Here is a 14,331-nt window from a genome sequence, read left to right on the forward strand (position 1 = left end):
ATCTACCTCTCGTATAGACCTTATGGACTGACTAACTGTTATTATTGGGTTTATTCGCGCGGAAGATTTTTTTATGTTATTTTTCTATCACGCTTCACAACCCCTTGAATCAATTTGGTATGTTAGACGCCTTTTACGACAGGCATACCTGCCGCGGTTATATCCTAAGGCCCCTAACCCGCTGGGGTTAGTTCGAGTTACCCGAATTGGTCGATATACCCGGATATCTAGAGCTCTTTTTCAAACTGAAAACTAACTCAAGGCCGTTCTCTCAAGTCTGGTCTCTGCCCGGTAAAAATATATTTGTGAACAATATTTGTGTTTATAGGGGGGAAACATTTTAAAGTTTACATGATAAAACGCCCTAAGACCATCTTATTTCCTTTTTTAAATCATATATAAAGGTAGTAATGTACATTTTGTTATATGTATTTATTATAAGCACTGATGCAAATCTGACCCTTCTTTGGCCAAAAATAATTTAAATCTGAAACGGTCTAATATAAATTCATGTATATGTGAAAAAAGGTATATTTACATATTAGATTGCAAGTTAATTCGATGAAGTGTGTGTCTGGTATGTTTGTTTACAATTTTTTTCGATTCGTTACGTTTCGTTGAATGGGCTCAGCTAGCCATTAAAACAGAAAAAAGATAAAAATGTTAAAGAATAGTCGATGTTGGTAAAACAAAAATAATTGCAACCACAAAAATCGTAAATGCTATTCAAAACAAAAAAAGTCTACACAATAACAAAAATTGTTTAAAACAGAACACATTGGAAAGGTAACAAACTTGTTAGTTAGCATTGAGACGAGGAAACAGACAGTTAAAACAAAAGTAGTGAAAGAAACGAAAAATAGAAATTGAAAAGATGCATGCGGTTTTCTTGTGCTAACGAGCTAGAAAAGCTAAAACAAAAAGACAACGCTCGATACGCTCTGCAACGGCTGACCGCACTAGCCGTAACCAACAGTTATAAACTTACTAACATATGCGCATTATACATACATACATTTTTACATTTACTAAGGATGGCAGTCCCGAAATATTGCAATAATTTTGAAATGATACTAAGATAGCGATAGCACAGAGATATCATATACAGCTTTATGTTCGACATACCGATTTTATAAATTTGCAATATTATTAATAAAACGTTGTTTATCTTCTACTAGTCTGTTCATTTTACTTACTTGGGTAATTCACAAAAGTGTCGTATTCATGTAAAAATTCACGTTTTAAGTTGTTTCCATGCTTTCCAATATAAAATATGATTAATTTATACTACATAGTAATGCGAAGGTCCCCCTGTGAATTGCCAATTTTATAAAATTTCACATTTCTATTTAGTGATGGATATCATACAATTATAAATTTTGAGCATGGGTTCGAATCGGGCTCAACACCTCAACATGAATAAAAGAAAGAAAGTTTTAAGACAACTGACATAACTCGATGTAAAAATTCATTTCAGGAGAAGATAAACTCCTTCATCAGCAACAGCGGGGTCAGTTTTTACCATCCACTTTTACTGCGGTAATTCCTCTTTCTGCATAATTTCTATTTCTATTCTATTTCTCTCTATTTGATTTTAACAGCACTGCAACATCTGTCGGTAAAGCAGTGTGCACATTGGAATTATTTGTATGACAATTATACCATAGGCCCGGTTTCACCAACTCGACTTAACTTAGTTAAGTCATATTTTTTAATTTTTCTGTTTCACCACCAATGCTTAGCTAAGTCACAGATAAGCCTACCTGCCAGCTGGCTTATTCTCGACTTTCAACAGTGTTGCTGTAGTACAAATTTTGAGTCGAATTAAATGGCAGTTTTGATACTTATTTCGTTATGCAAATATAGCAACCCCGCTATTGTTGACATCTGCAATTTCTCAGAATTATTTTATTTTATTTGTATTCTCGGTGGAAAAATTGTAAAAAATTTAATGGATCTTCGAGACTCTGGTGAAAGTGATTGCGACTTTGAAACGATGTTGACTTTCGCGAACGATTTCGTATGTGCAAAGATGCTGCTTGGTTTGTTTTTTCTTTAATAAAAGACAAAATTTATCTTGGAGCACGGTAAGTTTACATCATATTTTATAAATGTTGCCCTAAATTACTTCTTCGTTTACAGCAACAACGCAATGCAGCCACATCAAATGTTTTTCATCGCACTCCGGTTCTATGCTTCAGGATCTTTTCAGCAAATTGTGGCAGACCTTTCCGGAGCTTTAAAAGCAAGTGCCTCACGTGCAGTTACGCTAGTTTCCTACCATCTAGCATCCTTGCGACCAGATTTTGTGTTATTTCCTCAAACGGAACAGGAGCGCTTGGAAACACAGGCTGCTTTTAAAGAAAAGGCAAATTTTCCGCGTGTAATTGGGGCAATGGACTGCAGCCATATTAAAATCAGTTCCCCAGGTGAATATGCGTGAATAGTAATTGGTAAACAATATCTATATTAATTTATAAACGCTTCCCAAGGCAGCCGGTTCTGTCCGGCTTCATTTCATGTTGAGTCCGTCCCACAAATTGTCATTCTCCCAGCAGATCCTTGCAGCGGGGTAAAAGTTAAGTTGAGGGGTCGACTGCTAATACGCTACCAAACATATCGAGAGAGGTATCAAAAGACGCGAATAATCTCGAAAATAATAATCCGAAGGCGGAAAATAAAAATTGTATCTCAGTTCTCAGATATTTGCAGTGGAAGTGGGCGATTTCCATGTGGTTGTTGTAATATTGCGTACCCACAAAAAAAATTGTGAACATAAGTGTTTTGCGCGGAAACCCCAAACTGATACCATCCGCATTTGATGCACGTATTGTTGGTTGCATCTGTGAGTGAAGAATAAATAGCACAAGAGAACAAAAACTATTTTTTAACATACTAAACATTTATTTTATATTATTTCCAGGCGAAGAAGATCAAACTTATGTGCAATGGATGTGGCTACAAAATGGTACATTAAAACGCTGCTAGTGCGGTCATTGGTTAAAATTGGTTGAGCTCCTGTCTAAACTTATTACTTTTAAATAAATGCAAATATATTTTTATTAAGAAAAAAGTAACCAAATAAATTCACAAAATTTAAATTTAAAACGAATATAATTGCTTACAAGTAAACAACAAATGGAATAGAAAACGTACATTTGACGAGAGCTGCTTTCAGTTTAGCCAACAAACAACTACTGGCATAATATTATTAATATAAATAATAATAATTTAATACTTTATAAGCACTGTAATTAATTTATGTTGATTATATTTAGTGACTGCTTTCCAAGGCAGTCGGTTCTATGTACCGGAGCGACTCGGGATTTTTCAGACCAAGGACTTTAATTTCAGTGTAACCCCATTTAAGTTGTTGCGTCCCTCCCACAAATTGTCACCCTCCCAGCAGCTCCTTGCAGCGGGACTGCTCCATATTCTCTTGCTCCGGGAAGGTATCCATTCCAATCCGGGTCCGTCTTCTGACCCCGGTCCTGAGAAATGGTTTTGCTGCATCTGACGGAAAAGAATATTTTTAGGACGGTCATACTCTGTTCAGTGTGTCTCGTGTAAGGGATGGTTGCATCGGACAGGTTGTTCTGGGCTTGATCCCAAAACCCGACGTCCACTTAACTTTTATAAATATTTTGTGGCTCCTTGCTGTTCACGTACAAGGGCGTCCCGTAGTCTACGCCTTAGCGCTCTCCGCGACGGCAACCCCCCGACTGGTTTCATTGCGTCATGTTGCCAGGTCGCAAACCCCAATCTACCGAGTACCCCAATGCTTGCCCAAGGACCCCCAGTCCCAGGGCCACAACAGCAGTTGCGTCCTGGCCTTCCTCAACCCAGCGGTAGTCACCCGTCACTTACTCCCAGAGTGGCGACGTCACCCGCTATGCACTTCAGTATTCTGCAGTTAAACTGTAATGAACTAACTGGGAAGATCACAGAGATAGTCGATTTCATGAAGCGGCACAATATTCGCATTGCTGCGATTCAAGAGACTAAACTCACAGCAAGATCTGCACTGCAAACCTGTTCTGGGTATAATGTCCACAGAAAAGATCGCATGAGCGGAAATGGAGGCGGCCTCGCGTTTATCATACACCACTCTGTGCAATATCTATATATATTATATTATATTATATATATATATATATATATATATATATATATATATATATATATATATATATATATTTTATCCTGGCATTGACCGCAGGGACAATGTCTTAGAACGTCAAGGCCTATCTGTCCGGTCAGGCGATGCAAACCTAGAAATCATCACCATCTACATCTACCGCCCTAATATTAGCGCCTTACTCACTGGCAACAATCGCATTATCTTAGGTGATTTCAATGCCCATCACGATCTATGGCGGGCGGACAGTAGGGGTGAGATGTTGGCGGATCAAATAGAAGAAACAACTTTCAGCACAATAAACGGAGACGCCCCCACACGTATGGTAGGAAGCTGTCACAGTTCGCCGAATATTTCAATCGTGAGCGCAGAACTCGTAAACTGGCAGCCGATGGTAACATTGGCATCCGACCACCCGCCTATACTTATTTCGTCCGACTAAGAATATTAGCCTATGGTATAACCAGTCAAGAGGTAACCACTATTACCATTCATATTTACTTCAGGATGTGTGCGATTGGGCAATATTTGATAGTAACGTAGCCAATTTCAAGTCAAATGCAAATTTGTGACATTAGAGTTGGTTTTCAGCTCTACATACAAGTCCATTAACAATTCCTTGCTAAGACTGTACAACACTATTGGGCGTGAATGTTTTACAAAGCGTAATAAAGCTTGCACGATGTTACTTGGGTGTTCCTTTCCTGCTATGACAAGTGCATCGAACTTGACGCGCATTAACTCACATGCACGCCGGTTTTCTATCTGTCATTTCTACGCCGGCGCTGCTGCAACTGTTGCAGATGGGTCATTTGTTTCGCTATAATCGCCGGTGCTGTCGGTATTAGGGGACGCTGCTGTTGTTGTAACAGTGCTTGATGTTGCGCCCGAAGTTGCTGCAGAAAAAAAAAGAGTTACGTTATTACAGCTAGCAAGGTTTTACTGTGCTGCAATGGCGAAAACCTGTCCGAGGTTTTTGAGCATACAAATTTAGGTCTTCTGTAAACAAGACCAGAAGGGCTTTGGAGAATTCTCCAAGTGAGTTTTTGGAAATATTTTTATACAGATCAAGCCTGTCTAATCGATTATTCAATGTTACTTACCCGCATCATCTTCGCTTAGTTTCTGCTTTTTACTGCTTGGCTCTCTTTCTTCAATGGGTGTACTTGGCTCAGTCGCGACCTCGGGCACCTGTTGATCCTTCCCTTGATATTATTCTCGCAGCACCGAATATAAATTTATCGAGATACAACGTTGTAGTTGCTCTTGCATTGCTTGCTTCTGTGGCACATTACCTGGATGCATGTGCACAAGTGTCGCCTCAGTGTTAGCGCCAATTGAATCCAGAGAGCTTGCAGGTAGCAGACCACTTGTACCACTCTCATACATTAAATAACTACCAAAACCGCTTACACCCGCATATGAGATGTTATTATTTTTATTATAATTTTATTAAAAGTTGTGCAGCTGACAGCCGTAACTGACAATACTTCAAATGGATTGGGTTGCGTGAAATTAAAGAGTAGCAAAAAATACTACTATGTATAAAACAGTTGATAGGGTTGTTGTATGTCAATTTCGTTAAGTAACTAAGTTGGTGAAACCGAAAAAAAACTAAGCCGCAAATCTGGACTAACTTAAGTCACAACTAAGTTTTAGCCTAAGTCGAGTTGGTGAAATCGGCCCATAGTGTCGGATGTATTAACAATTTAGGTGTTGTATACGACGGAATGAAATGAAGCCTGTAAAATCAACAGTTATTCAGTAAACCTTGTGCGGTAAATTCAACAGAAGATAAACTGTTGTCAAGTTAACATTATTCTGTAAAAATAACAGATTTTCTATACTATCAACACCCACTGTTATATTTTAACAGTTTTCATTGGTTCTTTAGGATGACATTAGAAATTGTTAAGGCGTTTTCTTTTCTGAAAATAATGTCGCCATGTTGGTTATATCCAGTTCTCTCATGAGTTTGTGTCTTCCTTTCACAAAATATAATCCTTTGAATATAAAAAGGGGTTTTATTACCTACATATAGGGACATTTCGCGTAGCCCCTGGTGACCCAGTTCAAAAGATAGAATTTAATAGTACAACAGAGGGTGACATTTTTCTAGAAAAGAAAATGACATTAGTTAACACACCAGAGCTAGGCGGCCACCGTGGTGTGAGGGTGGCGTGCTACGCCTACCACATCGAACAGCCTGGAAAAAGCAACATTAGAAAAAGTTTTTTCTTTTAAAAGCTGTGATAAACTTGTTTCTGTTGATTTGACTGTTAAAACCAGGGACCCATTTTAATAGTTATTTTCTTTTTTTGAGTCGAAAAATTCCCGGAAAAAAATTTGTCCTAAGTAAAACTTTATGGGATCCCGGGGATAAGCATAGTTTTTCATTATGAATCATGTATCCCTTTTATTTTTCGGACTTTTTCCAAAAAAGTTCACAAATAAAAGCAAAATCCGGGCTTTAATTTTACAAGCCCGAAAAAATGCTAAGTCCGGACTTTTATTTTTTATAGGCAAAATATTCTTCTTAATATCTAGATTTGAAACATATACATACATATGGTTATTTGAAAGCTTTTGTTACCAATACTAGAAATTTGTCATACAAAAAATAAAGCTAAAGTAATATAGTTATACTTTTTCATAATAAACTTGTACCTATTTATTAGCCATAAATTTGATCCAATTAAGATATTGCCATGAAATTTGATACACCGTTTTCGGTTGAAACAACAAGTATTTTGTATGAAAAAAAATCTTTTCATTTGTATGAGCCGTTCCATAGTTATAGGTTGGGACTTTTATTTTTTCCTTAAAAAAAAAAAAAATTAAGTGCAGATTTAACTCTTATTTTTGGACTTAAAAATTTAAAATTCGGAAATAATTTTTTCTGAAGGACTTTTATTATAAAAGGAATAATGGTTTGGTTCCCTGGTTAAAATGATTAATTGTGCGAAGTTGATTCAACAGCTATTGGCGATGGATACAAATTGATAGAAATATCGATTTAATTGACTCGTAATTCGGTTGACTTTAGCAGTTTTTTCTTCAAATGCATCCATTATAGTTTTTGTTGTGACTCGTTAAGCTCGTATACCGTAAAAACCTAACAAACTTTTATGAAAAGCTGGGTTATTTACATAATTTCCATTGTAACAAGAGAATTGAGATTGACGATTTGCCCTAGTTACAGTGACATAGAAGAACCGAACCCACTAACTAAGTACCATAACAAAATCCCGAAATCCTGGTATTTTAAATTTCTATCAATATTAGCATCACTACTAGATATACATGGCTGTGTCTAATTGCGACTAGAATCACCGGTATCAAAATAAATGAAAAGCTGCAGACTAGAGACAAACTGGTTAGCCGTATGTCGATTGAATAAAATTTTCAAATAGTTATAAGACGAACTAATTACTAACCTGTTTCAGCGTTATCACTAATCACAGATGTAGCCTTTAGGCTCTATATGGAATACTATCATGTGTATTTCTAATTTTGGAGGCAGAAGACTCCTGATTTGTAGAACAGTCTCAAAGGTTTGCGAAGGATTTTTCATGGAACACAACTTTAGTATGACCATTTGGCAAAACGGAGAAAAAAGCTGCAACAAAGGGTTTCTCTATGAGATATCGAATTGAATTATAATAAACCCAGCCATGGCCTTTAATCTTTTGAACCTTTTTACGCTTAGATTTTTGACTAGAGGTTTTTGTATACCAGGTAAGACGCGTAATGTTTGTTAAGAAAATTATTTTGCCTACGGTCGTGGATCGAGGGCCCTTGCTGGATACTGATATTGTACATTCCGCTAAATGGCACTCTTAAAATGCTTGCCCGACTAACGGGTACGGTCGATATGACCTTTCCTCCTTCCGTGAGGGCTTAGCGTCGCCAAAGCCTTACTTGCTAAAGAAATACGGGTAGGAAAATGGGGTTGGAGAACCTATAAATTGCCCTGGAAAGCCCTTGAATCCCTAATTCGATGATTTACTACTACCATCAACATCTGATGGCGGCTCCATTCAGGCTTAGACCAAACATTTCGGTGCACACCATTATACGCTCCTAGTCACTCAAGTTTAAAAATGTATAATTCAATCGAAACCATTTTATAAGTCATCTACTTTTGCAGTAATATTTAGACGTAGAGCTTAAGGGCCACCCATTTAAGGGGCAGTTGCTTCTTGACTCAGCGTTTTTAGGGACTTAAAGACGAGCATGTCGTAAGAGGCGACTGTTCTCCGTAGACTAAAAGGTTCAACTGATCGAACGAATTATTCCAGATGTAGGAACCAAAAGGTGCTAGTACCGGAGCTTTCATTTCCGGCAAAGAACAGTTATCATCCGCAATACTCACTAAACTTTTGGGAAGTGGTTTTGCGGTGAAACAAAGCAGCTGACGATTCTGAGACTGTCGCTCAGATTTCATCATAATCCATAGAATTCAAGGATTTAAAAATAATTTCAGAACGTTGGTGCAAACATGGAGTTAGCCACAGCCAATGCTATAGGCTGACTCTATTGTGGTGTACCGCGGTCTTAATCTCGTTAATGCACTTACCGCAGTTTTCCGCTGTATTGCTGCACTCCAAGAATTTTTTTTCAAAGGAAGGAAACTCTCATTTTTAACATCTAGGATAATATACTAATTATATTTTGCGACATAATACATTCATTCATGCTTGCCTTCAAACTTTTTATATCTCTCATAAAAATAAAATAATATATTAAGTGTGTCACAAATCTCGAAAATTGTAGGTTCGTAAAGGTGAAGAGACTTACCAATAAGTATACCGAAATGATCAGGATGAAGTCCTGAGTTGATTTAGCCATGCCCGTTTGTCCGTCTGTCTGTTTGAACGCAAACTTGTCCCTAAATTTTTGAGATATTTTGATGAAATTTGGTGAGCGGGTATGTTTTGATGTCAGATTAGACATTTGTCGGAACCGACTATAGCATATATCCCCCATACAATCGATTTTTATGAAAAGAGTTTATTTGTCGCATATTCCCCAATGTATGAGGTAGACGCTCCTAAGAGATCGGTGGTAACCGACTGTTCAGATAAGAACCTTTCGTAATTTCTGTCCCATTTTAAAAGCTGGAAGCTTTAAATTTTACTAAACGCTTACATGTATGGTTTTTATTGTTGTCTGAAAAAATCCTAGAGAACGATCGAATATATATAGCATTTATCCCATACAACCGATTGTTCAGATAAGAAGCTTTTCGTAACTTCTGCCTCATTTTAATAAATCTTCAAGTTTCACTAAATGCTTACGAATATGGCATATATTGTTGTCTGAAAAAAATCGTAGAGGTTGGTATTATCCATAATATATATTCTATACAACCGACTGTTCAGATGTGAGATTCGTCGTCCTAGCCCGCTCACGAATACAAAACAATAAACGTAAAACTTTGTGTGAGGATTACCGATGTATTATTTATTGGATATTTATCGAAACTTTTGTTTATGAACATCTGTTCCCTATATATCTCTTATCTTATAGAACAAATTATTCGGATATTACGAATGGGATGGGATTATTGCTCAGCTCCATTCATGAATGGTATAAAGTCTTCAGCACGACCGACAACAGTCCCGCCCTTACTTGTTATTTATATATATTCCGCCCATTTTATTTGATATTTACAGGCACATTCACATTTTTTCATGCTTTGCTAAACATCCCGTTAACCACAAAATATTTCTTTCAAAAGTCTGCAACCAATACATCCATATTCATAAGGGAGTTTCATAAAATTTATAAAAGGTGTAATGAAAAAAGCTATTATAAAATTGATTATTACATTTGCCACAATTTACTTGCTGTTCGCACTGATTAATGCTGCTCGCTGTAAACTTTATCGTGTTGTTGTTATGTTGTGTGCGATTTACACAAATTTATTTCAACTGCTGCCACTTGCTGTTGTAACTTTAGACGCTAAGGTGTTGCGTGTTGCTGTAATTGTTGCTGAGAGGGGAAATGGTGGTTGATTGGTGGCGTGCGCTTTGCCAGACAATTGCGGTCTTGGACAATCGCTTAAATAGGAAGTCGATATTTTAGAAAACAATTTATTATCCAACGCGTAATGTATTTTTAATAATACATTTAAACACCACTTTAGTACAAATTATTTATGTCTAATGCTTTCACACACTTTTACTTTATGATTTAAAGCTTTTATTTTTTTATAAATACACTGCGGACTTTGTATAAAAAAGCGTAAAATTTCTAAAAAAAGTTGTTTTTGTATTTATCGAATTAACACAATTTTAATTATTTCCTCAACAAACACTTTAATAAACTTTCAATATTTCGCTTTTGTTTAAACACTTCAATTTTGTTTTACATATGTACAATATATGGATGTACATACATATGTATGCCGATATTCAAATAAGCAGCTATATATGTATATACTCTTATTGTTTTTGCTTTTATAAAATACTCCAAAAAAGAGTTCTGCACGCACCACAAAAAAGAATATCTCTTCTGCACACTTAAGAACGACTTTTTATTTACTGAGCAACACAGAACACGGTGAGCACCATGCAAAGACTGATTTCTATCGGTGGCGTATGCGGCAGTGTTACCTGAAATTTGTTGCAAGAGGGCCAACCAATTGTATCAGCTGAGTACGCATTTCTGAGATACGAAAGCACTTTGTATCTATGCAAGCCAAAGTTAAGTTCAACATATCACTGTTAAAAGGCTGTTAAAAGTTTAGGTTGGAGATTTAGCTGTTGGTTGTTGGAGCAGTTGTGGGAGAGTTTGCTACTCTGAGTGCTTAACCGTAAGTGTGTAAAGTGCACAATATGTTTGGTGGTATTGAATTCTTCTTTTGTTTATAGTATTTTTCTCATGCGCGCGCATAATTCTTGGTTGATTATTTATGTATTTATGGCTGTGGCTATTTATTTACTTATAGATGCAATGTACACATTGTATTTATGTGTATGGGGCTGGCTTCGCTATTGTATCCATTTGCAATTTCTCTCATATCTCTCGAACTTTTATATGCTTCACAGTGAACCCTTTTGAACCATAACGAGTTTGGCTTTTTTTTACACTTTAACTCAAAAAACCCTGGTTTGAGTGGAATTAAGATTTTATGTCTTTGCTTGATTCGTTTTTTTTTTATAAGTTTAAACGCCATAAGCTGTGTGTATGTACATTAGAGCGTATCATGAAAAACATGAACATTTTTCGCCGGGTTCGAGCTTATGAGCCCTATGCATAGAACTAGTAAACACTTTTTTCTAAGCAATCACTTAAATTATGATAATTTTTAAGTAGTTACTATCAATAACCAAAATATCAGAGAGATTAATAGATGTGAATAGTAATTCAAATATGAACGAAGAACTGGCGCCAGGGTGCAGAAATATATATTTTGATAGTCAGGCGACGATTAGGGCAATAATCTGTCATAGTACTTCATCAAGAAGTGTTCTGGAATGCAAAGAAGCAATGGAAAATCTTGTAGTTATAATATGTATTTGAACTAACTAACTTTGGTAGAATTTTACCAAGATTTATTAAAATAAAATATGCTTTTTTACAAGAAAAAATATTGTGTTAAAACTTATTTGTTAGTGCGGGGCACGAGTGTTTGTACGGGAAGCGTACGAAAATCTATTCTTAAATTTAAAATTTCTCATCTGCTATACAGTAAAGTTAAAGCTGGGGTTATCTTAGGCAATGATAGTGCATGTAAATTTCTTTCCATTACTTTATTGTACGAGAAATTTTCCTGGGACGGGATTAGCAGAAATGAACATTCTTAAGTTTTTCATTTACTTAATATTCAGAATTGAAGTATCTGGATTGTTGTTAAGGGATTGGTAATGGGGTTTTTATACAAATTTACTATTTTTAAACGATTTTATTTAGGTTGACTTAACAGGCTGCACGGCTGCACGGCCGGCCTTTGTGAACGAATTTTGTAATTAAAATTTAAGTAACTTTCCGATAAGCTACAAGCTTGAAACTTGGAATATAGTTCAGATGACAATGCAATAATACAAAAAAAAAAAAAAAAAATCGTCGCTAGGTGGCGCAAGGATCGAGATATTCACAAAAATCGTATTTTTGGTCCGATTTGGCTCATATTTGGAACTTATAATACATACAGGAATAGAAAGCGACCTAGGTGGCGCAAATATCGAGATATTCAAAAAATCGTATGTGTGGTCGGATTTGGTCCATATTTGGAACAAATATTACATACAGTCCGGTAGAAGTGACATCAAAATATTTTGGAGTTGGAGGAGGGACAAGCATACGTGGCGCTGAGTCGAGCAAAGTCTTTTGAAGGATTATGTATTGAGGACTTAGATTGTAACAAATTGTCAGGAAAGAGTCCTTGTAATAATGAGTCACTAAATGAACTAAATAGAATGAGAAATAATAGGCAATTAAATAAAGACTAAAAACTTGAAAATAAAATAATAAAAAAAAAATTTTTTGTGTTATACGGTTTTATTGAAAACAATGCTTACATGGAATAATAATAATACTAAAAGCTATAAAATAATTAGTTAGGTCCTAGGTACTAGTAATGACACTCCTCATCAATCTAGGGCGTTGATCAGACAATTAAATAAAAGCATTGGAAACATTAATCTGTCAAACTATTTATAAAAATTGTAATGAAATATGGATTCAATGAGTATGCAGGGCTATTGTGACTTAAAAAATGGGTTTCAATCGCGGCTCGTATAACACGATACGGCCGCTGTTTATTTTTATGTCAACGTATACTGAAAGGAACCAAACACTTCACTTTTAAGCGCTTAGAATTTCAAAAAAGTACACTGTGCAACAACTTCAAGAACTCTCAACAACCAACAACTTTTTTTCGTTTATTTTGTTGGTAAGTTGTGATCTTAAGTTTGAGCAGTTTTTGCGCAATGTTTGTACTAAAATAAGAAGTTGTCACACATGCATATATGCATACATATGTATGTGTACAGCTACCAAGCAACTGAGTCCGCGGAGAGTGAGTGATAGAATGAGGAGAAAAAAGAAATTGTGCAGCATTATACTGTATAATTTATACATCTCACGGTTAACAGAAAAAAATGGAAATGCCCAAGCGATGCTCCAATGAATATTTTTTTATAAAGATAAAATATTTAAATACTACTGACTTATGCATTCATTAAATATTAAAGTGTAAACATCATAGTGTACATACATACATAAAAATATCATCGAGGGGACTTTTATTTGGCTCTACGCCAATTATTCAACAGTGACCGCTTTATTTAATGTTTTCTTTTATTGCATATATCTATTCATATATATACATATACATATATATGTATATTTGTGCATACTATGCTCATTTGACAAAGATGTTGCTCTTCTCAGCCACTAGACAGCAGAAATTTTATCTGTGCTTCATCGTATGCATAAAATAAATAAAACACTGACAATCAAACACACGTTCTATGGTCAAGCATAATCGGATACGTATGTATGTAAACGTATTAGAATACCCACAATCGGGATGTTTTAGTTTGAATTACTCCGTTCAGATTTTCTGAGACCTTCAGCACAAAAAATCAGAGCTTTTGCATATTCAAAAGCCATTTTTACATAATCTAGAAATAGAAACGAGTTAAACTTTTGTGGCATCCTATGGGAATAAGTTTTCTACAAAAAGGAGAGACATTTTTTCAACTATACTTGCATGAAGATGGTTTTTTTTTAATAAATTAGTTTTTTATTACTAGTTCTCATGGCTGGGATACCCAGGTACCACTAGTAGTTCTCACGTAAATAATAAATGATTACATTTTAGATTAATAAATAACATGAAAAGGGTTATAAGTTTTCAAATCTTAACACTCAGGACACTTATTTTTAGCATGACTGAGGCAAATTGGTTTTCCACAAGTGCTGCATACTCTATGAACTGCCTTGTGGTACCCGGATACCCAGCCATGCGCACTAAGAAGAAAAATTAAAAAGTTAAAAAGATGGCTCAAGAATTTTTCTAGTATGCATTATATTGTAAAACAGCGAAAATTTATTATAAAATGCTTGGCCTTGACTTTCAGTACTTTGCTTTGAAGGTTTTTTTTTTTTAAAGAGGACGTAAGAGATAAAAAAGAGCATAGAAGGAAAAACTATCTCAGTTTCTCTATTTTCTTTTTAAT

General features: G+C 35.7%; 1 protein-coding gene and 2 long non-coding RNA genes across 9 annotated transcripts in view; 1 reads left to right on the top strand and 2 right to left on the bottom strand.

Annotated features, from left to right (window-relative positions):
* LOC137240461 (protein phosphatase 1 regulatory subunit 14B) overlaps positions 1-10,740 on the bottom strand; it is a 115,001-nt gene extending 104,261 nt beyond the window's left edge. For 3 of the 5 annotated variants that reach the window (XM_067766749.1, XM_067766752.1, XM_067766750.1), the window contains exon 1: positions 9,972-10,740. The gene's annotated coding sequence lies outside the window, so the exon portion shown is untranslated. Of the gene's footprint in view, positions 1-8,938; positions 9,030-9,971 lie in introns of all 5 variants that reach the window. The other 2 variants (XM_067766751.1, XM_067766753.1) reach the window with 2 other exon arrangements.
* On the top strand, positions 1,673-3,117 carry LOC137242534 (uncharacterized). Of its 2 annotated transcripts, none has more exons than XR_010950280.1 (4): positions 1,673-2,087; positions 2,143-2,429; positions 2,493-2,845; positions 2,924-3,117. It is a non-coding gene; the product is annotated as an uncharacterized lncRNA (long non-coding RNA). The 2 variants fall into 2 exon arrangements; XR_010950279.1 differs by having other exon boundaries at positions 2,497-2,845.
* On the bottom strand, positions 1,728-5,789 carry LOC137242533 (uncharacterized). Of its 2 annotated transcripts, none has more exons than XR_010950278.1 (3): positions 5,242-5,789; positions 4,640-5,034; positions 1,728-2,843 (listed from the first exon to the last, which is right to left on the bottom strand). It is a non-coding gene; the product is annotated as an uncharacterized lncRNA (long non-coding RNA). The 2 variants fall into 2 exon arrangements; XR_010950277.1 differs by having other exon boundaries at positions 4,627-5,034; positions 5,242-5,787.
* Positions 10,741-14,331: the final 3,591 nt, after the last annotated feature.

The sequence above is a fragment of the Eurosta solidaginis genome, chromosome 2 (genome assembly GCF_040869045.1).
Source record: "Eurosta solidaginis isolate ZX-2024a chromosome 2, ASM4086904v1, whole genome shotgun sequence".
NCBI classification, from domain to species: domain Eukaryota; kingdom Metazoa; phylum Arthropoda; class Insecta; order Diptera; family Tephritidae; genus Eurosta; species Eurosta solidaginis.